This window comes from Orycteropus afer, unplaced genomic scaffold (assembly GCF_000298275.1).
Source record: "Orycteropus afer afer isolate SDZICR_OR568_19922 unplaced genomic scaffold, OryAfe1.0 scaffold00253, whole genome shotgun sequence".
In the NCBI taxonomy this organism is placed as follows: Eukaryota; Metazoa; Chordata; class Mammalia; order Tubulidentata; family Orycteropodidae; genus Orycteropus; species Orycteropus afer.
In genome coordinates this window covers 1740807-1748028 of record NW_006921840.1, presented here as the reverse complement: position 1 = coordinate 1748028, position 7222 = coordinate 1740807, and positions in this window count along the sequence as shown.

The window sequence follows — 7222 nt, the reverse complement described above, 5'->3', positions numbered from 1 at the left end:
TTTGAACTTGGACTTAAAGCCTCTAAATTGTAAGAGAATAAATTCCTGTTTGTTGAGGCCAACCCATTTGTGGTATGTTCATGTCAGAGCGACACTAGGTAACCAGAACACCACTTCATTGAGTATTTACACTCTAACTTTCCCCCAATGAGCCCTGGTGGCTCAAAGGTTAAATGCTTAGCTGCTAACTGAAAGGTTGGCAGTTTGAACCTACCTAGCAGTTCTGTGGGAGAAAGAGCTGATGAATTGCTTCCCAAGAAAACCCTATTGGGCAGTTCTTGTTCTTCTGTCACATGGGGATCACTATGAGTTGGAATCAACCCATTGATACAACAAGCACACTTCTCCCCATCTGATACTCAGGAGCAAAAGGGTCATATTTGGAATCAATACTGTGTTTCTGAGTGGATTAGTTAATCTTGGTGTTTCATATTTCTTAAATATTCATCAGGAACAGTCAGAACAATGAAATGGAATAGTGTTTCCCAAATTTCCTTAATGTCTCCACCCCAGATCTACTGAATTAGAAACTTCTCTCAACGGGTTCACAGTCTATCAGAGGAGGTGACCAAGTGAAGGAAGAATTCCAAAAAGCAGGTAATGGTCACAATCAAAGAAAGCTCTGTCTACTGTTTAAAGATACAGCAGGTTCACTGAACACTTATTGTGGATGATGGTCAGAGATGCCTTCTTGGAGGTAGTAACACCTGAGTTAAGCATTAAAGAACCATCATAGAAATGCTGAAAAGCATGGGGAATTCATGGGTAGAAGGTAGTTTGCTTCAGGCTGAGGCCAGGGGCCTACTTTTCTTTCTCAGTGCATTTGCTGAGTATGGCAAGTTGCTCCAGTACTGGCATCATCACTTTCTCAGAACCTCCATTCCACAGCAGTGACTCCCCATGCCGAACTCACGTGATTTTATTGTTTATTCTAAAAGCTTTGTTATATGCAACTGAATGAGCCAGGTTTAAGCCCATGAATAACAACCTTTAGAGAATGAGACTACCCTGGCAGACTAATTTGTTACACTCCACTTCTTTCTTTTGACACATAGGGAATCTTTTTGCAAAGGCATTTATCCATGAAATTTTTGGAGTGAATTATATGTATTTTCTTTTGGAATAGGCTTTCAGCATTTTATCTGTAATTGGGAACCCACTGGATTGCCGTGAAAGTGTGGTTGGGATAGCTGAAGTTTGGCACTTTCCTTCCTTCCTTCCTCAAAGGTTTATTGAGCACCTACTATGTTCCAGTACTGTGTGTGGTGCCAAGGTTACCGGGTTGAGTAAGACACAATTGCTGCTGTCAAAGGGTCTACAGTTTGGTGGGAGAAATACACAGGCAAGCCAGCAATGATAAGACCTGTGAAAGTTGACAACACAGGTGACAGGAGGCCTCCACCAGGCCATTAAACAATAGTTGGTGCCCTGAATAGTTGCTTCACTGCCCCTCATCTGCACAGGTGACACTTGAAGCTATGTCTCTGCTAGTTAGTTTTCACTGAGCCAACCCACACACTCTTTCTTGGTGACCCCCATGACCAATGGCACAGAGATGTGAGATGACTGGCTAGAGTTCAGGGGTCATGTTTTGGCTGAGGAAGAAAGCAGAGCTAATTGGCCCATGTGGGCTTCAAATTGGCAAATGTAGCCTCGTTAGCACTGTACTTCTCCCTTCCGCATGCTCTGGCTACCAACTAGACTTCCCAAAGGGGCCTTTAGAATCCAGGTACTTTTGGTCAGTTTTGTATTTTCTGGGTCTTATTTGCATGCCAGTGAGTTTTCTTCACCCTTGATTTTCAGAAGAGGAAATCGAGACACAAAGAAAATCAGATTGAAGTATAATTGGTGACAATTTCATTGGGCGTTTTCCAGTTTCTTTGATGAGTTTTACATACTCATATGATCTGGGCACCCCTAGGGTGGGTCATAGTTTGACTTTGCTTCTCCAGCCAGCAGTTGGCTTTCTAAGATGCAGATGGGTGCTCATCCCAAATTGTACAGTTAGGTCTGAAAACGAGCCTTTCAAACACAAATGGGGGAAAGGATCTCGATTATCCCTTTTCTGTTTCATCTTCACGCCTCTTCCAAGTTCACTCAGTGCCTTCAACATTTCAAGTTATCTCCCCTGCACTCCCCAGTTCTTAACAAGCTGTTGATGTTCCAGGAAATGTCTTTTCTTATGAAAGACACATCACTGCAGCTAAACAGCTGGCATCCTCTGACAGCCAATCAGCCATGCCTTGGGGTATCAGTGTGATGAGCAACTCAACTAGAAAGTGTCTATTCTCCGGCTGAGCAAATGTCATCTCCACCAGGAAGCCGCAAAAGGATGGTGAGAGACTGCACTGAAGTGTCTGTGAGGCTGAGTTCCAAAGGGGAAAAAAAATCTATAAATACAAATATGCTGCAATATGGGAGTGCTTGATTCAAGGGTAAATATGTCAATGTATCTCCCTGTAGAATATTCAGAAATACTCTTTACATACTCTGTACATTATAAATGATGTGCCCTAGTAGAACTTATCTCTTAAAACTATTAATTTGTAGGTTTTCCTAAGATAGAATGTTGCATGAGATTTATATCATTGTGTAATTAAAAGAAATAAAATCTACTGTCCTTTGTACTTGATGAAAATGGCTGCCCACTAGCAGCAGGATAAAACTGCTGAGTTGGGGTGTTAATCGGGATGCCTTTGTTCTAATTCTAACCCTTCTTAAGGTTATCAATATCCTTCTGAGCAGAGGTTCTCAGGGCAGTTAAAAATTAAGACAAAATTATGTCTGTATGTATATATAGATATTCAAACCAAACCAAACAAACCCACTGCCATCAAACCAAACCATAGATTCTGAGTCATAGTGACCCAGAGGACAAAGTAAAAGTACCCCATAGGGTTTGCTAGGCTGAAAATCCTTATGGAAGCAGACTCCATGTCTGTCTCCTGTGGAGGGGCTGTGGGTTCGAACTTCCAACCTTTTGGTTGGCAGTCAAGTGCTTTAACCTCTATGCCACCAGGTTCCTATAGACAGGTAAAGGTATATGCTTGCAGAACTAATATTAAATTGCTATTTTGTCAAATTAGAACATACACACACACACATCTAACTACCAAATGCTATTATTATTCATAAAAGAAAAGGCATTTTAACAACTAACAATCAGGAAGATCTGAATATAAAAATCAAAAACAACCCTTTTATTTGACTATATTAAATTATAGGACTAACTTAATGATTGTAAAAATAAGATAAATTAGAAAAACATAAGCAAACCAAAAAATAACAACAAAAACATAATTAAATGGAGCCTTTGTTTTCCTTATTTTTGTTTCCAGTTCATCCCCAGCAGGCAAAAACTCTATCAGAGACTGGCAATGATCCACAAACTGGCGTATGGGAACCACTGATTGAGAATTTGGGTGGAACCCAACTATCAATCAGAGAAACAAGGTAGGACCCCAAACTCCAAATCCAGCCCCTTCACAAAGCCACCTTCCAGATGTGGCCCTTCCCTACTGACAATGCTCTTTGATTCTAGGATTTTGACAAAGTGTATAAGCATTTTAAAAGATTCTAGATATAGCTTGGATTTTCTAATCTGCTGCCAAATCAGTGAGGAGTCCCACAAAACAGCAGCAGAATGATTAATGGGCTTGGGAAAATCTGATTGTTCAGAAAAATAATTATTCTCCTACCAAATGAGTCACTCTTCTCCTACCTTGGAAGACAGTTAATAATAATGTCTCCCAAAACTGTGCTGCTCTCCCAAATTACTACTGAAATAATTTGACAATAATCCAACTGACCACTTATTATGCAGCATCAGGTAGTTAAAATTTCTGAATTGTTTTCACATGTTAAGTATTTTATTTCTATTATTTGACTCTTCTTGAATGTATGTTCTGTCTTTTACCAATATAAATTATTTTATCAAGTTGAGGATCATGTTGGCTTCTCATTGGTCCTTTGACCTCATGAAGGACATTGGGAATATGTCAACTGTCTTATTTATGGCCTTACATCTGTCCTCCCAACACATTCTCAGACCACCTGCTTCATCCCCTTCCTGGTTTCCTTTGTCCTCTGTACTTTTAGTACTCCTACATCTTTTTTCTAGCTTATTACTTTTGTTCTCACAATTCTGTTATCTCTTTCACTTTCCATTCCTAACCATATCTCGTTGTTCTTCCTTCTTTGTTTCATAGCAACCTGTACATGTAGTTCTCAAATGAAAATTCAATTCAGTAACCATGTATTAGACATCCAATATTTGTGCTAGATAGGCCTTGCAGAACATTCAGATAGATGAGTATGATTCATTTTCTGCCTCTAAGCAACCTATTGTTGAGTTGTCATTGTTGTAGGTTGCCATCAAGTCAATTTTGACCCATAGTGATCCCATGTGACAGACCAGAATGTCTTCATAGGGTTTTATAGGCTGTAATCTTTATAGTAACCAATTGCCAGGTCTTTCTCCTCTAGAACAAAGAGGTGAGCTTGAACCACTAACCTTTTGGTTAGCAGTCGCGTACTTAACTCTTCCACAACCAGGACTCCTATATGTGCTTTATAGCTGTATTAATTGTGCACTGCTTAGTTACACAGGTGGACACTCTGTGTTCAAACCATTGACATTTTGGTTTACAGCAAGGGTTTAACCATTGCATGACCAGTCAAAAATGATAAAATAATCACCCCACTTTCTACTGAAAGCTACACCATAACATTTTTCCAAAGGGGAAATATGAAGAAGTCATTGTAGCTCACTAAGTGACTTGGACCACCACTTGTCTGTCAGTTTGTTGTACCATGGTACTTTGTGTGTTGCTGTGAGACTTGAGGCTATGCCACTGGTATTTCAAATATCAGCAGGGTCATCATTGGTGGACCAGTTTCAGCAGAGCTCCCAGAGTTAGACAGATGCAGAAGAAGGAAGGAGCTATCCACTTCTCAAAGAATTAGCCAGTGAAAACTTTATGAATAGCAGTGAAACACTGTTTGATATATTACTGGAAAACTTTATGAATAGCCCTGAACCAATGTCTGATATAGTGCTAGAAGATGAGCCCCTTAGGTCGGAAGGCATTCAAAATAAAACTGGGGAAGAGCTGCCTCCTCAGAGTAGAACTGGCCTTAATGAAGTGGATGGAGTAAAGCTTTTGGGACCTCCACTTTCTTATGGGGCATGACTCAAAATGGGAAGAAACAGCTGCTAACATCCATTAATAATCAGAACATGGAATGTATGAAGTATGAATCTAGGAAAATTGGAAGTTGTCAAAAATGAAATGGAACACATAAACATTGATATCCTAGGCATTAGTGAGCTGAAATGGACTGGTTGTGGCCATTTTGAATCAGACAACGATATGATCTACTATGTTGGTAATGACAAATTGAAGATAAATGGCATGGCATTCATCATTACAAAGAATGTTTCAAGATATATCCTGAAGTACAATGCTGTGACTGATAAGATAATATCCATATGCCTAAAAGGAAGACCAGTTAATACTACTATTATTCAAACTTACGTACCAACCACCAAAGCCAAAGATGAGGAAATCGAAGATTTCTACCAACTTCTACAGTCTGAAAAGGACCAAACATGTAATCAAGATGTGTTAATTATCACTGGTGGGTGATTGGAATCCAAAAGTTGGAAACTGAGAAAAATCACCCATAGTTGGAAAATATGGCCTCGGTGATAGAAATGATAGAATTTTGTAAGACCAAGAACTTATTCATTGCAAATATCTTTTTTCAACAACACAAATTGAGGCTACACATGTGAACTTCACCAGATGGAGTACACAGGAATCAGACTGAGTACATCTCTGGAAAGAGGTGATAAAAAAGCTCAATATCTTCAGCCCAAACAAGGCCATGAGCTGACTGTGGAACAGACCATCAGTTGCTCATATTCAAGTTCAAGTTGAAGCTGAAGAGAATTAAAAGAAGTCTATGATAGCCAAAATATGACCTTGATTATATCTCTCCTGAATTTAGAGACCATCTAAAGAATAGATTTGATACATTGAATACCAATGATCGACAACCAGAGGAATTGTGGGATGACATCAAGAACACCATCCATGAAGAAAGCAGAAGGTCATTAAAAGGACAGGAGAGGAAGAAAAAAAACAAAAATGATGTCAGAACAGACAATGCAACTTGCCCTTGAGTGGAGAGTAGCTAAAGCATATGGAAGCAATGGCAAGAGAGCTTAACAGAAGATTTCAAATAGCAGCTTGAGAAGACAAAGTTAATTATTATAATGAAATGTGCAAAACCTGGAGTTAGAAAACCAAAAGGGAAGAACACACTCAGCATTTCTCAAGCTGAGAGAACTGAGGAAAAATTTAAGCCTCGAGTTGCAGTACTGAAATATTCCATTAGCAATATTGTGAATGATGCAGGAAACATCAAAAGAAGATGGAAGGAATACAGAGTCACTATACCAAAAAGATGGGAGCTCTGGTAGCATAGTGGCTAAGACACTTGCGTGCTAACCAGACGGCTGGCGGTTCAAACCCACCAGCCACTCCTCGGAAGGAAGGTTGGGCAATCCTACTTCCGTAGTGATACTGCCTCGGAAACCCAAGGAGGGGTCGCTATGAGTCGGGGCCGACTCGACGGCACATAACAACAACAACAACATACCAAAAAGAAATGGTAGCAGATCATCCATTTCTGGAGGTGGCATATGATCAAGAACCAATGGTATTGAAGGAAGAAGTCAAAACTGCATTGAAGAAATTGGCAAAAAACAAGGCTTTGGGAATTGATGGAGTACCCGTTGAGATGTTTCAACAAATATGTGCTGCACTGGAGAATTGGCAAAGAACAAGGCTCCAGAAATTAACAGAATAGCCATTGAGACGTTTCAACAAACAGATCCCACCCTAGAGGCACTCACTTGTCTATGCCAAGAGATTCAAAAGACAGCTACCTGGCAAATTGACCGGAAGAGATTTATATTTGTACCCATTCCAAATAAAGGTGAACCCACAGAATGTGGAAATTATCAAGCAATATCGTTGATATCACACACAAGTAAAATCTTGATGATGGTAATTCAAAAAGTGTTCCAGCAGTATATTGACAGAGAACTTCCAGAAATGCAAGCTGGATTCAGAAGGGAACATGAAACAAGGAGTATCATAGTTGATGTCAGATGGATCTTGGTTCAAAGCAAAGAATACCAGAAAGATGTTTA